The 22,071-nt window shown below is 44.1% G+C and overlaps 1 protein-coding gene across 2 annotated transcripts in view; it reads right to left on the bottom strand.

Annotated features, from left to right (window-relative positions):
- The window catches only part of LOC311142397 (endothelial cell-selective adhesion molecule-like), a 59,217-nt gene that overhangs the window by 23,574 nt on the left and 13,572 nt on the right, over positions 1 to 22,071 (bottom strand). Inside the window, exon 2 of one of the 2 annotated variants that reach the window (XM_084178045.1) lies at positions 7,762 to 7,842. The exons of the other annotated variant lie outside the window; for it this stretch is intronic. The gene's annotated coding sequence lies outside the window, so the exon portion shown is untranslated. The remainder of the gene's footprint in view (positions 1 to 7,761; positions 7,843 to 22,071) is intronic. 2 annotated transcript variants of the gene reach the window in all.

The following is a 22,071-nucleotide window of genomic DNA, read 5'->3' as shown; positions in this document are numbered from 1 at the left end:
GCTCTTCTGAACAGCATGGTCTTGAGCTGTGCCTTAATGGAGGACAGAGTGTGTGTGCTGCGGGGCTGCTGAAGGGAGATGGACACGGAGGAACAAAGGGTGCGTGTGGGGCAGGAGGATAGAATGAGGTCAGACAGATACTTGGGTACAGAGTTATGGATAGCTTGGTAGGTGTGAACCAGGAATTTGTAGTTGATGCGTGAGCATATGGGGAGCCAGTGGAGGTTGAACAGCAGTGGAGTGATGTGCTCACAGGGGGAGGTGTGGGTGAGGACACGTGCAGCACAGTTCTGGACTTATTGTAGCCTGTTTAGGCACTTGGCAGATGCGCCAACAAAAAGAGCGTTACAACAGTCCAGACGGGATAAAGGTGTGAACGAGTCGCTCAGCTGCAGGTTGTGATAGCATAGGTCGTAACCTGGCAATGTTCCGTAGATGGAAAATTATACTTTGGTAATACTTTTGATATGGGCCTCAAACGAGAGCTGACTGTCAAATATCAGGTTGAGAACCTCACTGGAGGGGAGGACCTTGACAGCAACAGTATCTAGGCTGTAGGTAATGTGAGAGCACCTGCATTTGGAGTGACAGGAGTCGAGTGTCAGAGAGGGGAAAGGGGATACCTAGTGAGTTGCACAACAACGCATTCAAACGAAATGTGTCATCCGTATTTAACCCAACCCTTCTGAATCACAGAGGTGCGGGGGGCTGCCTTAATCGACGTCCACATCATCAGCGCTCGGGAAGCAGTTGTTGTTGGCGGTTAACTGCCTTGCTCAAGGGCAGAACAGCAGATGTTTTCGCCTTGCCTTCTCTGGGATATGACCAGCGAACTTTTGGTCACTGGCTCAATGCTCTTAGCCGCCAGGCTACCTGCCGCGGTTAAGAGTGTTATGCTATATAAGTTATGATATAACATACAGTACCAGTCAAAGGTTTGGACACACCTAGTCATTCAAGGGTTTTTCTTTATTTTTACTATTTTCTACATTGTAGAATAATAGTGAAGACATCAAAACTATGACTTAACACATATGGAATCATGTAGTAACCAAAAAAGTGTTCTATATTTTAGATTCTTCAAAGTAGCCACCGTTTTCCTTGATGACAGCTTTGCACACTCTTGGCATTCTCTCAACCAGCTTCACCTGGAATGCTTTTCCAACAGTCTTGAAGGAGTTCCCACATATGCTGAGCACTTGATGGCTGCTTTTCCTTCAGTTTGCGGTCCAACTCATCCCAAACCATCTCAATTGGGTTGAGGTTGGGTGATTGTGGAGGTCAGGTCATCTGATACAGCACTCCATCACTCTCCTCCTTGGACAAATAGCCCCTACACATCCTGATAGTCCCACTAAGCCCAAACCAGATGGGATGGCGTATCGCTGTAGAATGCTGTGGTAGCCATGCTGTTTGAGTGTGCCTTGAATTCTAAATAAATCACTGACAGTGTCACCAGCAAAGCACCCCCACACCATCACACCTCCTCCTCCTCCATGCTTCACGGTGGGAACCACACATGCGGAGATCATCCGTTCACCTACTCTGCGTCTCACAGACACGGCGGTTGGAACCAAAAATCTCAAATTTGGACTCATCAGACCAAAGGACAGATTTCCACTGGTCTAATGTCCATTGCTCGTGTTTCTTGCAAGTCTCTTTTTCTTATTGGTGTCCTTTGTAGCAATTCAACTATGAAGGCCTGATTCACGCAGTCTCCTCTGAACAGTTGATGTTGAGATGTGTCTGTTACTTGACCTCTGTGAAGCATTTATTTTTGCTGCAATTTCTGAGGCTGGTAACTCTAATGAACGTATCCTCTGCAGCAGAGGTAACTCTGGGTCTTCCATTCCTGTGGCGGTCCTCATGAGAGCCAGTTTCATCATAGCGCTTGATGGTTTTTGCGACTGCACTTGAAGAAACTTTCAAAGTTATTGAAATTTTCCAGATTGACTGACCTTCATGTCTTAAAGTAATGATGGACTGTCTTTCTCTTTGCTTATTTCAGCTGTTCTTGCCATAATATGGACTTGGTCTTTTACCAAATAGGGCTATCTTCTGTATACCCCCCTACCTTGTCACAACACAACTGATTGTCTCAAACGCATTAAGAAGGAAAGAAAGTCCACAAATTAACTTTTAACAAGGCACACCTGTTAATAGAAAAGCATTCCAGGTGACTACCTCATGAAGCTGGTTGAGAGAATGCCAAAAGTGTACAAAGCTGTCATCAAGGCAAAGGTTGGCTACTTTGAATAATCTCAAATATATTTTGATTTGTTTAACACTTTTTTGGATCCTACATGATTCCATATGTGTTATTTCATAGTTTTGATGTCTTCACTATTATTCTACAATGTAGAAAATAGTTAAAATAAAGAAAAACCCTTGAATGAGTAGGTGTCCAAACTTTTGACTGGTAGTGTATATACATCCTTCATGAGCTTAGTTTAACTTTCATACCCAAAATATAAGCTTGTTATACTCCAATGTTTGTAAACAAAGTAAAAGTAAACTAACACTGTATAGCCTCAACACATGGTTAAAAACTATACTTTTGATATCATGGATGGTCAGTCCTTGCATACATAGCCTTTGCTTTGAATTTGGTTAAATTTCTCCAGGTGCATCCCTCAGCTTTTTACCAAAACACTGGCGGGTGACGCTTTGTTATTGTTTCAATTAAGGATTCCAGCTTTAAGACTTATATGAAGTCAATTTTCTCCAACAAGGATCTCATTGAGAAGCTATAGCCTTCTTGACCACAGAGGTGTGTGATTAATGGATAATGAATGGGAGTAAGAATGGTGTCCATATTAGGACAGCCTCTGTCTAGGGGCAGGTTTGCAGCAGTGAAGATGAATCTAACCCAGGACAGGTTGACATTTGCCCCTGTTGACCCTGAGAGGTTAGTGGGTGGTGGGACTGACTCAATCTCTTTTCTTTCTCCAGCTGTGCTGAGGTTCTTTAAATCCACTCACACTCCTTGATGGATCGGCTTTTAATATTGCATCATGACTGACGGCAGTGAGATGGAACATTGCTCATTGTGGATGACATTTTTTTATCTACGCAAAATTTGATATGACGTGTGTGGTTGGGGAGTAACATTACTGAGCCTGATTTAACAAGTCATTAATTTCAGAGCCTTGTGGCTGCGAGGGGTTATCATCAATCTCCACACAGACAGCCTGGGGAAATAGGTATGAATAGAGCGCTAGCGGTTACACAATGGCTTACAGTAGTAATGTAGGTGACAGGTACCGAGAGAATATGGGTTAAGCTACACACACATGGGAAAAATGTGCAAGGGCAGTGTATACTTTCTACAGGCACATGGGATAAGGGTGCATGCGTGTGTGTGTCCAGTGATGACATAAGGTAATGTGAGAGCACCTGCATTTGGAGTTGAGTATCAGAGCGCTAGAAGGTTGTCAGTGGGTTTAAATGCGGGTAAACCTGCCCTAGTGTGTGACGGTGAGAGAGGTTTTGAGCATGCGTGACATGTGTGTGTGAGTGATTGGGGGGGGGGGTGTTGTGAGTGTGCAGGATGGCACTCAAGAGCCCGGTGGTACACTGAGCTTGTCCCCTCCCACAGCAGAGTGTGTGTGTCTCATGTAAACAGGCCCAAATCACAGGAAGGGCTGTAGCTAGGTCCTGTTTACTCCCTCCAGAATCCTACTAGTAGATAAATCTGTAGCTAGCTCTTTGATGGAGGTGCTGGTTTATATAGCGTCCTTTCATGCTAAAAGCTAAAGCTAAGTGGAGGGAGGCACCCATTTAACTCTCACCCACCTTATGAACAGCTCAAAAGTTAATGGGGAGTAACTTTGTAGGAATATTCCATCCATGTCCCTGGATGATGATGATGACGACGACGACGACGATGAAGATGAACTGGGGGAAGTTATTTTAGAGCCTGTATGAAAGTCGTGAAGAAAATCACTTTCAAAGAACTTATCTTATGTCGTTGTGACGATTACAATTGTCCCCAATGCAGGGGAATATCGATAATAATCAAAGCAAAAGATGAATCCACGCGCACATCAGAGAGGAAAAGGGGGGATGGAGGGAATGAAAGAGGAGGGAGGGGGAGATATCAATTGAGTGGATCTGATGATTACTGTTCGGCGATACAGTCAAAGTACTTCTTCTGAAGCGGATTGGACAAGCTACAGAGAGAGAGAGAGGCACATCGAATAGGATGGGTGTAGTAGCGCAATTCACAATTCTCATGGAGATAAAGCATGAAACGGGCTCCAGGGAAATGTCACCCAGTAACACCAGGCACCAAACGGAAGAAAGCAGATGGAAACAGGGAGGGGCTACCAATAAGAAATAATAATTATTGTTTTCTATTGCAAAATGTTTTCCATTGCATGCCCTAATGAATATGCCCCAGAACGGGGATCAGGGTCTCCAAATCAAAGCAATAGGCACTAAGGGCTGAAACATTAAAATGACTCACCACAAAAGATTCCCTGTAAGTACAGTGAGGGAAAAAAATATTTGATCCCCTGCTGATTTTGTACGTTTGCCCACTGACAAAGACATGATCAGTCTATAATTTTAATGGTAGGTTAATTTGAACAGTGAGAGACAGAATAACAACAACAAAATCCAGAAAAACGCATGTCAAAATGTTATAAATGTATTTGCATTTTAATGAGGGAAATAAGTATTTGACCCCTCTGCAAAACATGACTTAGTACTTGGTGGCAAAACCCTTGTTGGCAATCATAGAGGTCAGACGTTTCTTGTAGTTGGCCACCAGGTTTGCACACAACTCAGGAGGGATTTTGTCCCACTCCTCTTTGCAGATCTTCTCCAAGTCATTAAGGTTTCGAGGCTGACGTTTGGCAACTCGAACCTTCAGCTCCCTCCACAGATTTTCTATGGGATTAAGGTCTGGAGACTGGCTAGGCCACTCCAGGACCTTAATGTGCTTCTTCTTGAGCCACTCCTTTGTTGCCTTGGCCGTGTGTTTTGGGTCATTGTCATGCTGGAATACCCATCCACGACCCATTTTCAATGCCCTGGCTGAGGGAAGGAGGTTCTCACCCAAGATTTGACGGTACATGGCCCCGTCCATCATCCCTTTGATGTCGTGAAGTTGTCCTGTCTCCTTAGCAGAAAAACACCCCCGAAGCATAATGTTTCCACCTCCATGTTTGACCGTGGGGATGGTGTTCTTGGGGTCATAGGCAGCATTCCTCCTCCTCCAAACACGGCGAGTTGAGTTGATGCCAAAGAGCTCCATTTTGGTCTCTTCTGACCACAACACTTTCACCCAGTTCTCCTCTGAATCATTCAGATGTTCATTGGCAAACTTCAGACGGGCCTGTATATGTGCTTTCTTGAGGAGGGGGACCTTGCAGGCGCTGCAGGATTTCAGTCCTTCACGGCGTAGTGTGTAAACCAATTGTTTTCTTGGTGACTATGGTCCCAGCTGCCTTGAGATCATTGACAAGATCCTCCCGTGTAGTTCTGGGCTGATTCCTCACCGTTCTCATGATCATTGCAACTCCACGAGGTGAGATCTTGCATGGAGCCCCAGGCCGAGGGAGATTGACAGTGCTTTTGTGTTTCTTCCATTTGCAAATAATCGCACCAACTGTTGTCACCTTCTCACTAAGCTGCTTGGCGATGGTCTTGTAGCCCATTCCAGCCTTGTGTAGGTCTACAATCTTGTCCCTGACATCCTTGGAGAGCTCTTTGGTCTTGGCCATGGTGGAGAGTTTGGAATCTGATTGATTGATTGCTTCTGTGGACAGGTGTCTTTTATACAGGTAACAAGCTGAGATTAGGAGCACTCCCTTTAAGAGTGTGCTCCTAATCTCAGCTCGTTACCTGTATAAAAGACACCTGAGCCAGAACTCTTTCTAATTGAGAGGGGGTCAAATACTTATTTCCCTCATTAAAATGCAAATCAATTTATAACATTTTTAACATGCGTTTTTCTGGATTTTTTTTGTTGTTATTCTGTCTCACTGTTCAAATAAACCTACTATTACAATTATAGACTGATCATTCCTTTGTCAGTGGGCAAACGCACAAAATTAGCAGGGGATCAAATACTTTTTTCCCTCACTGTACATACTGTCTGAGCAATGTAATGCTAGTACTAGGTCTAAATATTGATCAGGGAATACAAGAGAAGATTAACAGCACACACACTCCGAGTGTGACAGACTGGTGGAGTGATAGAATCAGAAGACTATCTGATAGACATCTGTTATTTAAACTGTGTGAGATGACTGGACTTTTATGCAATAACCATGCAGAAGTGAGGCCAGCAGGCAACCTACTGTAGTCTGTCCAAACACTTCCATCCAACACACACACACACACACACACACACACACACACACACACACACACACACACACACACACACACACACACACACACACACTTCTGGGCAACAGACTGTGAAGAAGACTTGCTTATCATCTGATAAGGCTCTCTTGTTCCCAGCACCCTGACTTCCAGTATAATTAAAAGAAACAGCAGACTTGAGAAAAAACGTGCTGGACCTATCTCGCAGAAACAGTTTCTCCTGCTCCCTCCTTGGCTCATCTGTACAGCCATCCAGTGGAGAGAGATAAGAAAAAATCATAATGTTAGAGTCATTAGTTTAATTGCAGGGGCGAGGACACCATTTGTTGTGTGTGCATGCATGTTTACTGCATATGTGTGCTAGTGTATTTGTAAATGTAAGTGTGTTTGTGTGTAGTGTGAGTGTGTGTATATGTAAGTGTGTGTGTGTGTGTGTGTGTGTGTGTGTGTGTGTGTGTGAGTGAGTGAGAGAGTGAGAGATTACTTGTGTGTGACTGTTCGTACTAGCGTGTATGCGTAGCGTACATGCGTAGCGTAGTGTGCATGCATAGCGTAGTGTGCATGCGTAGCGTAGTGTGCATGCGTAGCGTAGTGTGCATGCGTAGCGTAGTGTGTGTGTAGGCGGTGATGTGCGGGGCTGATAAAGATAGAGAGAGGCTGAGCCTGGAGGAGCTCTGAGCACAGAGACGTTGAGGTTAATTGAAGCGGTAATGACAGCTTTGAGTTGGATCTGATTGGGATGGTCTTTTGGGGGGACAGAGTGAGAGACAGGGTATTACCGAGCGCTTGTAATGATGTATATTGGTAGAGGGAAATCAAGTATAGACTTCCGAAGCTTAAGGGTCTTCGTATAGACATAGATAACAAAAAGCCTTCATATCCCCAAATAGGCTATATTCATCCGATGACGATAAGTAAGTATGATGATGGTGTGGAAGCAAAACCTCTGTTTCCATTCCAAAGAATGGGAAGGTTGCCTCAAAGACCACACAATACACCATTTCACATGATCATGTCACTCAATAGTAAGAGTTACAAGAAACATGGGTTTTGCTAAGACCTGATAGAAGATTACTCATTTGAGAGGAAAGGGTTTTGAGTAGAGTGCTGCAGATCTACTGCAAAGCATAGAAGTCAGCATCCTCTACACAGGGCCAAAATGAAAGAACCCCCCCCCCCCCCACCCCACACACACACTTCCTTTACATTGTGTAGACAGAGGCGCACAGGAAAAACCTGGGCCTTCTGATAGGGAGCACAGGATCGGGCCGTGCTCCAGAATTAGCAGAGTCTGGCAGAGAAGCACAAGTCAAGAAGGAAGTGACAGACAGGAAGCCAGCTAGTCACACACAGCTGTGGACACCTGGCTTCAAAACAGGCATTCTATGATACGACTTCCTCCCAAGTCCTCCGGTAACTTACCTCACATTTGTTCTACAATGGCGGCCTGTGATGTCATATCATGATGGGCTAAATGTATCCTGCACTGATTCGGTGTAGGAACTGGGGAAAAAGGTAGAACTGTAAAAGCATAACAAATAATAAAATACATAAATATAATAATTAATTGCCAGCTTGGCACAATACTTACAGCACTAATCCATATGATCTGTAACTACTTTTTGATTGGATTGTGTAAAAATGTACAATATCTAGATAAAAGAACCTGCGTCTTACTCAAAATGTCAAGTAAAGGAACACAATGCACACTTTAGTGTTGAACATTCAAGGTAGACAGACAACCTCAACTACACCCCTTTTTAAGCCCATGTGCTTAATCTTGAAACAAGCTGCCATGTCTCAGTCCATGGTGATGAAAAATGCCCTGGTGTCGTAAGGCAATGGATTGGAGCATCACCAGGCCTGCACAGCGCCATCTGATCTCTTCTGGGATCCGATCCGACAGACAGACGGGGAGATCAATCTGCACAATACTGAAAGGTGGCAGGTGACACAATCCTCTCAGGACAGGTTGGATTACAGCCATGATGAATCCTGAGCTGTGACATCTCAACCCACTGCCTTCAATATCTGAAGTAGTGTGCTGTGTGAGAGCGAGTGGGTGTGTGAGTAAAATAGATACTGTGTACGTTTCTGTGAGTGCGCACGTGTGTCTGATAACTTTTCTACTTGAATCAAACTCTGGCTGGGATTATCTGGCAGGTGTCATCAGGGCTGTCATGGTTGGTGTCGGGTAGGGGTGGTCGGGATCAAAGTGGTCACTAGGGAAGCTGATTGTGTCTTGACATATGTATGACAGCGATAGAGGACTTATGGGGGACAGGAGTGGGGTTTAGGTGGAGGGGGAAAGGGTTACATTAGGCAGGGATGCAGTAGAATGGAGTTCATCTGAGGGAGAAAAAAATGAATAGATAAATGATCACTGCTGATTATCAAACAGTGTGGTTACCGAAAGCATATCCATTTGCAAGGCAGTTCCGCCAACCTCAGCCCAAAATCTTAACGCAACCTCTGGTTAGGAGTGTCTAGTGAGAGATCAGTAGTGGGTAGAGGGTCAGTGCAGAGCGAACAGTCTTTAGAGCGCAGGTACTATCGTGGTAAAAATGGGCAGTAGCAGAAAGATGAGTCTTTGATAAAGGAGTGAAAGGTTGGCGTAGGCTTTGGCAGGGAGGACCACTGAGACAGACCTCAGAGAGGGGGCTCAGGTGAGTCCTGTGGCTGCCAGAACAGAGTTCAAAGCAGGCAGGAATGTATGAGGACTGCCCAACTGTCGTGACATCAGCATAATCACCTTGCCAAGGTGGCTAATACCTAAGGGAACACCAGACCACAAAACACCATATGTGGTCTATGGCCTTGGCATGTCCATGTAGCCAAATGCTTATTACTCCTAGCGCTCACAGGAATACAGAAAACTACAAAACTAGGCTAGCACTCCACTCGCCAAACTATTTCAGCTTGATTATGGTATGCTATACTACTATACTCTTGACAGCAGCTACGTCAGACCTTGATTCCATCTTACAGAAATATTAAGAATTACAATGAGGTGTTAAATATTTAAGAGGCTTAACTTACACACCCTTGATAAGGCAGGAGAGGAGGAATTCAATATCAAAGATAAAGGCGGAGTGAGGAATTAAAGGCATTAATCTTGTTTTGACGTGGCGACTGATAACGGCTCACTCGAATAGCAGCGAGTACACGGGCCTGGTGTAGCAATACTAATTGGGGCTGTTCAACATGCTAATAACACCCATAGAAGCCATCTGTGATGTCACTTTTGCGGTAAACTTTTTTCACCCCCTCTCGAACAAAAGAAGAAACATACTGGTTGCGCAGATTAAAAAGTAATAATGCCACTGGAAATGTTTTCATATCCCATACAAAAAAAGTAATTGCAGAATAACTGCAGTAAAAAAATAAAAATATGTATTTTGGATGCAGTATTTGTAGCATACTGCAGTTATACTGCACTGACTGCAATTTTTTTTTGTAAGGGAGGAAGCTGAGGTTTAAGCCTCAAAATTGAGAGGCTAAATATAGACAGGTTATGGTGTTACGAGCGACTAAAATTAGAAATGCCACAATCTACAGTGCAACTGAGACAAGAGGCAAATTATCATTGGGGCTGGATTACATTACACTCTCTGAGGACTTAGCCATTTTCCCCACACCCCGTCAGATCGGTTTAGTGACGCTTTCTGTAAACACACTGGCCCGGATTTCACAGAGGGGGGATTTCACAGAGGGATTCGAGCTCTTAACCCATTCTTAAACTAGCCCATGACAACATATACCACACACACAGAGAACATGGAATGACTACTCTAATAAATCTAACAATAATTGGCAGGGGAATTTGAAATGGCGAGGTTACAGTTCTAATGTGTTTACCAAGCCTATCGGAGGGAACTCTTGAGTAATGATACCATATTTGGAAGTAAACAGTCATTGATAAGGTCTGGTCTCTTCCGGTCATGAAGGCATTGTCTTCTTAAGTCTGGGGGCCTAATTGGAGAGATTGTGTGTTCCCTTGAAGGGGTCATAAGAAACAAACAGAAGCCTGGAGGCTGCTGGTCCCATTGCACGTCTTAAGAGAGAGAACTGACTTCCCGGAAATTCTGGTCATGTTTCCTGCCTCTGAAGGTCACGTTCCACAAACTGGGAACTTCTCCTTCTCATCCGCTGCGACTGCTGCCCCTGAGGCTGGCTGAGTGGAAAATGTTCCCCTTTCATTGTCACCACTGGTTTGTGGTGGTCCGTTCCATGTGAGAAGCCCACAGTCAATAAATCAATAGGCAACCATGTATGTTCGTCCATCTGACTGAGAAATGTATGCTTGAGAAGAAGTAGGCCGGTTCCTATGTCTTCGCGTGGATTCAAAGAGCCACTTATTGGCGGAATCTTTGGATTGCGACAAATTGTTTATGGAAAAATATAAATTTGCTCAATGTCTCCGTTTTTTGGCTGACCTCCAACAATGACAACGCAGCCAAAGATAGAAATCTCTGAGGCCCATGGAGTAAATAAGCAAAGAGTATGAGGCCCACAAATGCATGAGTCTTCCTTACTCAGGGTCAGTCGAGTTGGACATTGTTGCATATTTTGATGGAAATTGTCATGAGGCTGGTTGATAGATTGAGTGTAAAGGAGTCATAGTAACCTGTGAAAGGTATGGAAGGATCAATTCAGAAATGCTCAATGTTTACTCTACAATCGCTTTTCTAAGCAAGTAGCACTTTCCTTTGTCATGACCTCATGTCAGCACCGTTATAGCAAACACTTTGAACACATTCCACAACGAGTAGAAACACAGACTTCAAACCTGACAGATTTTTACAAATCCCTGGTTGACAAGAACGTTTGCCGATTGTTAGTGCCTATAAAACAAACATGCTTCACATGCTCTGGACATCACAATTTCCATTTGGGAGTCACGTCTGCCTGTGAGGTTTTCGGCGTGGCAAGCGTTTTTCCCCTCAGAAAAAAGTAATTTTCACAGTAATGTAGCTTTGACCTTGAGAGAGCTGCTGTATTGGGCTGAAATGTGCAGTTGTCCGTTCACCGCCAAGCACACCGGAGGCATTTGCTTAACCCTACTTAGGACTCTTAACAGGGCTTAGCTTTCATACACAACTCCACTGAACATTCAGAAAAAGATAAGCAAATCTGTCGAATTTTGGTGAGCACAGCTGGAGTGGCCTTTCGATGTCTGGGGGGGATATGGGCCAAGTTTTTTTGCATATGAAGCGTTTGAGGCACGTCATGTAATAATACAAAGACATATTAGCGTTTCTAGACAAGGTTACACAGGGGGGTTGAAATCTGCTCGGTACATGCAGCTCATTACAGATATACCACAGGGGAACTATGCTTGTGCCGAGTTGCTAGGAGACCTCGGTATGGCTATGGGAGATATGACTGGTCATTGCCATGTTCATATGCCTAGTCGGTCGGTTCTCACGTCAGCCACCAGACGCTGGTGAGCAAGATGAGGTGCTACAATTGTTCACTATTCTATTGTACACTACACTATAAGAGTGCGGTGCATGAACACTTTTCCAGTGGTATCTTCCACCATTCAAAGCTCTGACTATAGGACCCTTGAACCACACAAACACATCTGTTTGACTAACTATACAATGACAGCCTGATGCTTGTGAAATAAGCTGGATCCAGCAGGGTTGATTATTACACAGTTTGAGTAGCTGTCTGCACCAGCAGGAGATTGAGTTGACTCAATACGATCCCGGCCTTGAGCTGCTGTGAGACGGCACTATCCAATGAACCCTTTCACTGAGGGTGGTACAGCAGGAAGTGACATCATAGCTAAGCATCAGGGGGAAAGAAGGGAAGCACTTGCTCAATGTGATACCATGGAGCAAATACCGCAAGATGGAAATGCAGATGTCATGTAACAATATCAACAATGACAAAATCCTCCACAAAGAATGTGTGATATGAGCTAAAGAACAATCTCCATTATATCAAAACCAGACTTGTCTGTCTAAACAGGCTATTCAATACATCAGTGGATGATGCACTTGATTGTCAAGCGTGTGTAATAATATGAATATGTAAGACTGTGAGCGACAGACAGTGGAGAAGTCATAAGGGAGGAAAGGCTGCACCAGGGGCCCAGGTAAAAAGGTAATCATGCTGTTGGGCTCACTATAATCCGTCTACGTTTCAGAGGATGTAGGGACAGGAGGAGATTTTGGCAGACGACTGGAGAGGAGGGATGGGGCAAAGGAGGAGTGAAACGAGGCGTTGGCTAAAGTTGGCTCTCAGCCAACCGGGACTTGGGCTCACCTAAGTAGGCGCAAACACAATTCTTTGGCAACAGCTCTGGTGGGCATCAAATAATTCCTGCAGTCAGCATGCCAATTGCACACTCCCTCAAAACATCTGTGGCATTGTGTTGTGTGACACAACTGCACATTTTAGAGTGGCCTATTGTCCCCAGCTGTGTAATAATCATGCTGTTTAATCAACGTTTTGATATGCCACACCTGTCAGGTGGATGAATTATCTTGATAAAAGGAGAAAATGCTCAATAACAGGGATGTAAACAAATTTGTGCACATAATTTGAGAAAAATTAGCTCTTTGTGCTTATGGAGAATTTCTGCGATCTTTTATTTCAGCTCATGAAACCAACCCATTTACATGTGTTTATATTTTTGTTCAGTATAACGTGTAAAAAAAATAGAAAAACATAATTCCACTTTGACATTATGGGGTATTGTGTGTAAGCTAGTGACAAAAAATCTCAATTTAAATTCAGGCTGTAACAACAAAATGTGGAAAAAGTCAAGGGGTGTGAATGCTTTCTGAAGGCACTATTTCCACAGTGACAGTGTATGACACCCAGAGAGATTGGGGGGGGGGGGGGGCACAGAGGACTATATTGCTTTGATGAAAGATGATTAGATGCACCAAGTGAGATAAGGGGTGTGTGGGCACACGGGTTGGTGACACAGCTCCACCCCCTCCCTCCCTGCACCCAGTCCTGTCGCACTCTTGGAGATTGGGTGAGATGGGGAGTGCTGGGCCCATGCTAAACCTGCTCGCCACGCTCTAATCGCATCAGCTTTCAAAGCCCACTCTGAAGGTAAGGCCCCCAAAGAAAGGCGGAACCACGGGCCAGAGGGAAAATATGACTTAGTGATGACTCCCATGAAAAACGCACACACGCGCCACACACACAGCCTGACAAAAAAATACACATGCATGCAGACACATAAACACACACGGCTATAAATACACCAAATGACTGACAGTCAACACGCCCAGAGAAAGAACTCACAAACAGCCAGCAATATTAACACCTGCCATTTAAGACTGTTAGAGCTTGGCACGGAATATACAGCAAGTGATGTCTTGGTTGAAGGTCTGAGGTGTTTTTGAACTGATAAAAGGAATTACGAGGAGTAGCCAAACGGAGAATGTTTACTGTGCACTATTTCAGTATAACCAGGTAGGCCTACATGAAACCCACAACTACATCAAAGTTATGTCAAACATGATATCTTCTTATAAAGTAAGGCTGGGAGGCAGAGATGTTCCAGATCCTTCCCTCTCTGGGTTCACATACTGAATCTCTGAGCTGCTTAATTGAAAAGAGATTCCTAAAGGCTCGGTAGTCTGAAGGGGAGCCAGATAGAAAGGGAACCGTGTTGTGCTCTACTCCTATCCAGGTAAGGCCCCCCCTCACGTTTCTAGATGAGGCCATTGAGTCCAGGCCCAGCTCCTAAGAGCCTGTGGTTTCGCCCCAAATGGCACCCTATTCACTATATAGTGCACTACATTTGACCAGAGCCCTATGGGTCCTGGTCAACAGTATTGCACTAATAGGGAATAAGGTGCTATTTGGGACAGAATCCGTCACCGTGCTGAATGACGAGCATTGGCAGTCTCTCTGGCGTCAACCAGCTCTTTTCCCACAAGACAATAGACATTGAAAGTAGGACTTGAGTTATCCCCTGCCTCACACATCCCCCCCCCCCCCTACCCATTCTCTCCACAGGCTTTTATTTTCTACCACTCTCCACAGAAGGGTATCCAGTTGCAGGAAGGATAGGGCATGGTGCTGGGTTGCAGCATCAGGGTTCATGTTTCCTTTTCAAAGCTTGTGTGATTGGACGTTCATGGTTCTATACTAAACATAAAACGCAACATGTAAAGTGTTGGTCCCATGTTTCATGAGCTGAAATAAAAGATCCCAGAGATGTTCCATAAGCACAAAAAGCTTATTTCTCTCAAATGTTGTGCACAAATTTGTATACATCCCTGTTAATGACCATTTCTCTTTTGCGATGACAATCCAGCCACCTGACAGGTGTGGCATATCAAGAAATTGATTAAACAGCATGATCATTACACAGGTGCACCTTGTGCTGCGGACAATAAAAGGCCACTAAAATGTGCAGCTGTGTCACACAACACAATGTCACAGATGTCTCAAGTTGAGGGAGCATGCAATTGGCATGCTGACTGCAGGAATGTCCACCAGAGCTGGTGCCAGAGAATTGAATGTCAATTTCTCTACCACTCAATCAAATCTTTGAAATTGTTGCACATTGCTTTTATATTTTTGTTCAGTGTATAACTGATCAAATGAATAGACTGCTGTTTGGTTTTGCTGTGCCATCCTCTGACAAAGTCATGCTCAGAGTATGGTTTTTCCATCCTTAAGTTTAGTGGTTTGTCATCTTTTCATAAACAATTGGCGGAATGTCATCTCTTCACGGGAATGACTAACCTACCAACAATGTTTAGTGGTATTATCTACTAGGAAAGACTGATATGCTGTAGGAAATGTAGTTCAGAGTTGTGAGGGAATATTTCATTCCAGTGCAACATATGATAAAACTGGGACACAGACAGACTGATGACTTCTGAATTGGTAGCCTCCATCTGGGCAAAGAATACTTTTTTTTGTTGCTCTTCACCCCAATCCACACAATTACCCCTCAGATCCCAGCTTTTCAAAATTTCATCACAGAAACCCCAGGATGTGTTTCTCCAGCTACAATGGGACTTCAATAGTGCTTACACTCTGGTCCAGACCAGCAGTCCCCTTTATTGAGATTGCGTTAAGTTGAGAATCCAGAGATGTATTTATTTGGGAGGAAAGGCGTTCTGCGTTATCGGGGGTGGGATCGGAGTGCGGCTGGAATTGTGCGTGGCGGCGGAATGGAAGAATGTTCCCGGGAGTTTATCTGGGACTGCCAGGCTGCCGGGAGGGGAAGTGGAGTGTCAGGGAAGAGGAAAAGGCCAGGACGCAGAGTTTTCCTGCTTATAGACAGCCCAGGGGATCGGCTCTGCTCCGGAACATTTCACTATTCTATTTACCACTCTCGTTTTTTTCTCCCCTTCAAAATTTGAAACAAATGCAACCAAAAAGGCGGTGCGATTTGTTGTCCGTTGGCTTGGATTCTTCAGAATAACAAATGATGTGAAAAGACTTATGTCAATATACACTACCAGCCCAAAGTTTGGACACACCTACTCATTCAAGGGTTTTTCTTTATTTTTACAATTTTTCCATTGTAGAATAATAGTGAAGACATCAAAACTATGAAATAACACACATGGAATCATGTAGTAACCGAAAAAAAGTGTTAAACATATCAAAATATATTTTATATTTGAGATTCTTCAAAATAGCCACCCTTTGCCTTGATGACAGCTTGGCACACTATTGTCATTCTCTCAACCAGCTTCATGAGGTAGTCACCTGGAATGTATTTAAATTAACAGGTGTGTCGTCTTAAAAGTTAATTTGTGGAATTTATTTATTTATTATTGCGTTTGAACCAATCAGTTGTGTTGTGACAAGGTAAGGGGGGGTATACAGAAGACCAAGTCCATATTATGGCAAGAACAGCTCAAATAAGCAAAGAGAAATGACAGTCCATCATTACTTTAAGACATGAAGGTCAGTCAATAACGGAACATTTCAAGAACTTTGAAAGTTTCTTCAAGTGCAGTCGCAAAAACCATCAAGCGCTATGATGAAACTGGCTCTCATGAGGACCGCCACAGGAATGGAAGACCCAGAGTTACCTCCGCTGCAGAGGATAAGTTCATTAGAGTTACCAGCCTCAGAAATTGCCTCAGAGTTCAAGTAACAGACACATCTCAACATCAACTGTTCAGAGGGGACTGCGTGAAATCAGGCCTTCATGGTCGAATTGCTGCAAAGAAACCACTACTAAAGGACACCAATAATAAGAAGAGACCTGCTTGGGCAAAGAAATACGACCAATGGACATTAGACCGGTGGAAATGTGTCCTTTGGTCTGGAGAGTGATGGAGTGTTGCATCAGATGACCTGGCCTCCCCAATCCCCCGACCTCAACCCAATTGAGATGGTTTGGGATGAGTCGGACGGCAGAGTGGAGGAAAAGCAGCCAACCAGTGCTCAGCATGTGGGAACTCCTTCAAGACTGTTGGAAAAGCATTCCAGGTGAAGCTGGTTGAGAGAATGCCAAGAGTGTGCAAAGCTGTCATCAAGGCAAAGGGTGGCTATTTTTGGTTCCTACATGATTCCATATGTGTTATTTCATAGTTGATGTCTTCACGATTATTCTACAATGTAAAAAATAGTAAAAATAAAGTAAAACCCATGAATGAGTAGGTGTGTCCAAACTTTTGACTGGTACTGTACATACATGTAGTACCAAATAGGATCTGGTATTTGGTTTATGACAGGTCTAATAGAATTTAACTATTCATGGGGTGGGGTGAACAAGTGGTCAATGAATCCTCTGGTGAATTGCACATTAACCCTGATTAAAACTCACTTAGCCTTCTGAACTCTCCTGATTATAAGGCAATGCACATTGCACACACATGCCATGATCATGTGATATCTAGGCCTACAAATACCTGGAGTTAAATGAATTTTCTGCAGTGTTAACAGATGGCATAACACTTTTTGGGCCAAGTTAGATCTTCCATCGTAATAGAGCAGCTGTAATACAGTAGCCTATACCCGATAGGTGCTTAACAAACACTTAACACCAGTCAGTGATTGTACACAACAGTGATTGTACACAACAGTGATTGTACACAACAGTGTTGAGAGAGAAGGGCGTGGGGCGGGCAGTAGGTAACTGATAGCACTGTTCGACTCTGTTAGATAGCTCAGCAAATCCCTAGGTATTGCTCAGCCTCACCGGTTCTCTTCATCTTACCTCGGTCAGTCTGACCTGCAATGAACAAATAAGTGCAAATCTGGTCCCTGTGTGGATTGCAAAAGCTGGGAATTTTAGTCATCATAACAATTATGTTCCAAGGTGAACATTTAAAGCCTTTAAGCTACCATTTTAACAGCTGAACATAAATACCAAAAGAGTCTGAAGTGTCTGTCTGAAGGGCACAAAGGACTAAAATGTCATATCTAGGTGTAAACTTTTGGATGGGTAAGTAATATCCCCAAACTGCAGACAAATGTACCTGCATTAATAAGAATACAACACCCTGACCAAACTAAGTGCAGTTTTTAGAAACAAAGGGGAAAACGTAATCTTTGGGCACCAGTAACCACCAGTCTTTTCTCTGCTGAATGCACACAGGGGGGACTGTGGTTGTGTCAAAGGCATGAGAGGCTCTAAGAGATGCTAGCTAGCTGAGAGGCTACGTGGCCAACCACATAATTTATTTATGGCAAGAGCAGCGAGTTGCTCGACAAGGCACTCCGGAGGGACTCTTCCCCACTTATGCTTTCTAAGCTTACAGGTATGGACATCGTATGCAATGTGCCAGCCTTCTAGATCACGTGTCAAACTCATTCTACGGAGAGCAGAGTATCTGCATGTTTTCGGTCCTCCCTTGTACTTGATTGATGAATTAAGGTCACTAATTAGTAAGGAACTCCCCTCACCTGGTTGTCTAGGGCTTAATTAAAAGGAAAAACAGACACTAGGCCCTTCATGGAATGAATTTGACACCCATTTTAGATCAACAACTTACGTTTCGATCACACTGACAGAGTTATTGCATTTTGGTACACCAGAAGTACATTCATTTCCAATGGAACGCTGCGTTTGCCTTGCAGCATTGCGTTGCAGTGCGTTCTGTGTGGTGCATACGTTGGATTTATCGAACATACGCGTCAAACTGTATGCGTAGACGGCTTGACAGAAATGGTAGCAGAAGGTGAATGTTGAACTTTTGTTGCACACATCTCCAGATGCTGCTGCGTACCATTTTGCACAATGATGCTAATCGGTGTGATCAAGGCGCTAGGTTGGGTTTTTGGGAGCCATTTGCAGAGGTTATCGTAGTGTTGCGATCACAACTGCTACCAGGCGGGACTGCTCTGAGATGATGGGAATCTGAGGTCAGAACAACCTTGTTTGTTATCGGTGATTGGAAAGTTCGAAAAAAAACAACAACAAAAATCTACCTTTCCCCAATCACCGGTTATTCAGATCAACTAGAGTGTATCTGAATTCTATACTCAGTTCTGTATGACTGGAATCACATCGCTACATGTACATTGCCTTCAGAAAGTATTCAGACCCCTAAAATGGATTACATTTAATGTTTTACTCATCAAACTACACACAATACACCTTAATGACAAAGCAAAACTGGTTTTTAGAAATGTTATCAAATTTATTAAAAATACTAAACTGAAAGATTACATTTACATAAGTATTCAGACCCTTTACTCAGTACTTTGTTGAAGCACCTTCGGCAGCGATTACAGCACAGAGTCTTCTTGGTTATGACGCTACAAGCTTGGCACACCTGTATTTGGGAAGTTTCTCCCATTATTCTCTGCAGATCCTCTCAAGCTCTGTCAGGCTGGATGGGGAGCGTTGCTGCACAGCTATTTGCTGGTCTCTCCTGAGATATTCGATCGGGTTTAAGTCCGGGCTCTGGCTGGGCCACTCAAGGACATTCAGACTTACGTTGTCTTGGCTGTGTGCTTAGGGTCGTTGTCCTGTTGGAAGGTGAACCTTCACCCCAGTCTGAGGTCCTGAGCGCTCTGGAGCAGGTTTTCATCAAGGATCTCTCTGTACTTTGCTCCGTTCATCTTTCCCTCTATCCTGACTAATTTCCCAGTCCCTGCCGCTGAAAAACATCCTCACAGCATGATGCTACCACCCCCATGCTTCACCGTAGGGATGGTGCCAGGTTTCCTTCAGATGTGACGCTTGGCATTCAGGCCAAAGAGTTCAATCTTGGTTACATCAGACCAGAGAATCTTGTTTCTCATGGTCTGAGAGTCTTTAGGCAAACTGAAAGCGGGCTGTCATGTGCCTTTTACTGAGGAGTGGCTTCCATCTGGCCACTCTACCATAAAGGCCTGATTGGTGGAGTGCTGCAGAGATGGTTGTCCTTCTGGAAGGTTCTCCCATCTCCACAGAGGAACTCTGGAGCGCTGTCAGAGTGACCATCGGGTTCTTGGTCACCTCCCTGACCAAGGCCCTTCTCCCCAGATTGCTCAGTTTGGCCGGGCGGCCAGCTCTAGGAAGAGTCTTGGTGGTTCCAAACGTCTTCCATTTAAGAATGATGGGGGCCACGGTGTTCTTGGGGATCTTCAATGTTTTGGTACCCTTCCCCAGATCTGTGCCTCGACACAATCCTGTCTCGGAGCTCTACAGACAATTCCTTCAACCTCATGGCTTGGTTTTTGCTCTGACATGCACTATCAACTGTGGGACCTTATATAGACAGGTGTGTGCCTTTCCAAATCATGTCCAATCAATTTAATTTACCACAGGTGGACTCCAATCAAGTTGTAGAAACATCTCAAGGATGATCAACAGAAACAGGATTCACCTGAGTTCAATTTCAAGTCTCATAGGAAAGGGTCTGAATACTTATGCAAATAAGGTATTTGTTTTTTATTTTTAATAAACGTGCGAACATTTCTAAATACCTGTTTTTGCTGTGTCATTATGGAGTATTGTGTGTAGATTGCACACACAAAAAATGTTTAATCCATTTTAGAATAAGGCTGTAATGTAACAAAATGTGGAAAAGGTCAAGGGGTCTGAATACTTTCTGAAGGCACTGTAAGTCCTCTTCCCTCCGCACAAGGGAGTCTAGGCTATTGGGTTGAGATGGAAATGCTATGGGCCTTCAAAGTAGTTTCTCTTGACACACACAACACACACCAAAAGCGAATGAGATGACCGCAGGAGAGGGGAAAGTCAATACATATCTAGGACCCCCATTAAAAGCCTGTAAAATGTGTGGGCACACACACACACACCTCTCTCCCTCATCCTGGTGTTGGTGCCGAGTTCTGCCCGTGTGGCGCGGTCACTATGCCTGTGTAATAATGCATGGGGCTCCTGAAAAGGCCCTCTCGTTCTCTTGAGTGGTCTGACGTTCCTGTGTAGCGAAAAACAACACAGAACTATAAGGCCCGGCCTGAAGATCTACTTCCATAAAGACAAGGACATAATGGACCACAACCTCCTCTCCTCTACCATGACATGGCCACAGACAGAGCGAGTGAGGGAGCGCGATAGAGGTCTATAAAGGAGAGGGTTAAAACAATAACTTATAAAGCTGTCCACTGAGCAGATGACCGCAACGCAACGTGTCATAAAAAATAAAATACATAATATATAACAGTTACTATACTACATGCATTCACCATCCATTTTGGATGTCACCGTGTCGTGGTGACTTCTATAAAGCGCTAATTTTTTCTCTCGCTCAAAGTGTCTTGATTGTTCGTCTTGTTATACACCATGTCTATCCTCTCTGAGCGAGAGAGCAGGCAGGAACATCCATAGGTGTCGAGGCTACAATTACTTGATGGGCGATCATGATAGCCATATCTTCCTTCCCCTCAGATGTGGGAAGTGGGAGTAGCATGGATCAGCCCTCCTAAGTCCCGTGGGGATTTGGGGCCTTGCCCCACACGCCTACACACTGAACAAACAATTCACTGATGGAGAGGGATTAGTCGAGCGAAGAGGGTTGTGAATTAAGTTTACACAGCCTAGATACACCCCACCAGCCCCTTTACACACCTTTAAAGTGATGGCCACATTATATAATATGTACGAGAGCAGCGGTCAAAAGTTAGCGATGGTGCAAGGCGAATGGGGAAATTGTATCAGTTCAGGAATTCAAAACGTGAATTTGTCCTCTGAATAGTCCACATTTGAACTGGATTGTTTGCCTGTCTTATTCCAGATATTATTCCTAAAGAGACAAAGAAGAATAACCTATCATATCCATTCAACCTCTTTCCATGACAGTAGGCTATGTGAAGAAATATGTTCACCACAAACCTATAGGGAGTCCATTGGGAAACCAATGCAAATTGCCTGCCATCACATTACCTCAAAAAGCCAATATATACAGTAAATAGAGTATAATATACTTTGAGTGTTTCGGTTACATTTAAAAAAAAAGTCCTTTGGTGTGCAAGTTAAGTGTGGTAATACACTGGCATCTACCCAGATGCTTCTGGTACAGAGTGAAGCATGGCATGGGCAAATGTAAGACGATGTCTGCAGCCTGTTAGCTCAACCTGTGTCCCGCAGAGCAGGCAGAAAATGCACATGCCTATTCCTCCGGTTGAACGGTGATTGCAATGGACACACAGGGACAAAAAAAATGGAGGTGCTAGCTATGCTAGATTCAGTACGTTGTAAATGAGTTGGGTAAGCAACTTGCCTTCCCGTCTGCACATCTTTGAGGCATTAATAAGTCATGTGTCAGATGTTTTAAATCTTTTTTTGTTTTGGCTGCAGAGGTGCACAGTCATGTGAATGGCATGAGA

Source organism: Coregonus lavaretus (genome assembly GCF_964263955.1).
Source record: "Coregonus lavaretus genome assembly, chromosome: 15".
NCBI lineage: Eukaryota > Metazoa > Chordata > Actinopteri > Salmoniformes > Salmonidae > Coregonus > Coregonus lavaretus.
The sequence above is the reverse complement of the archived record's forward strand: the minus strand, read 5'-3'. Positions and strand labels throughout refer to the sequence as shown.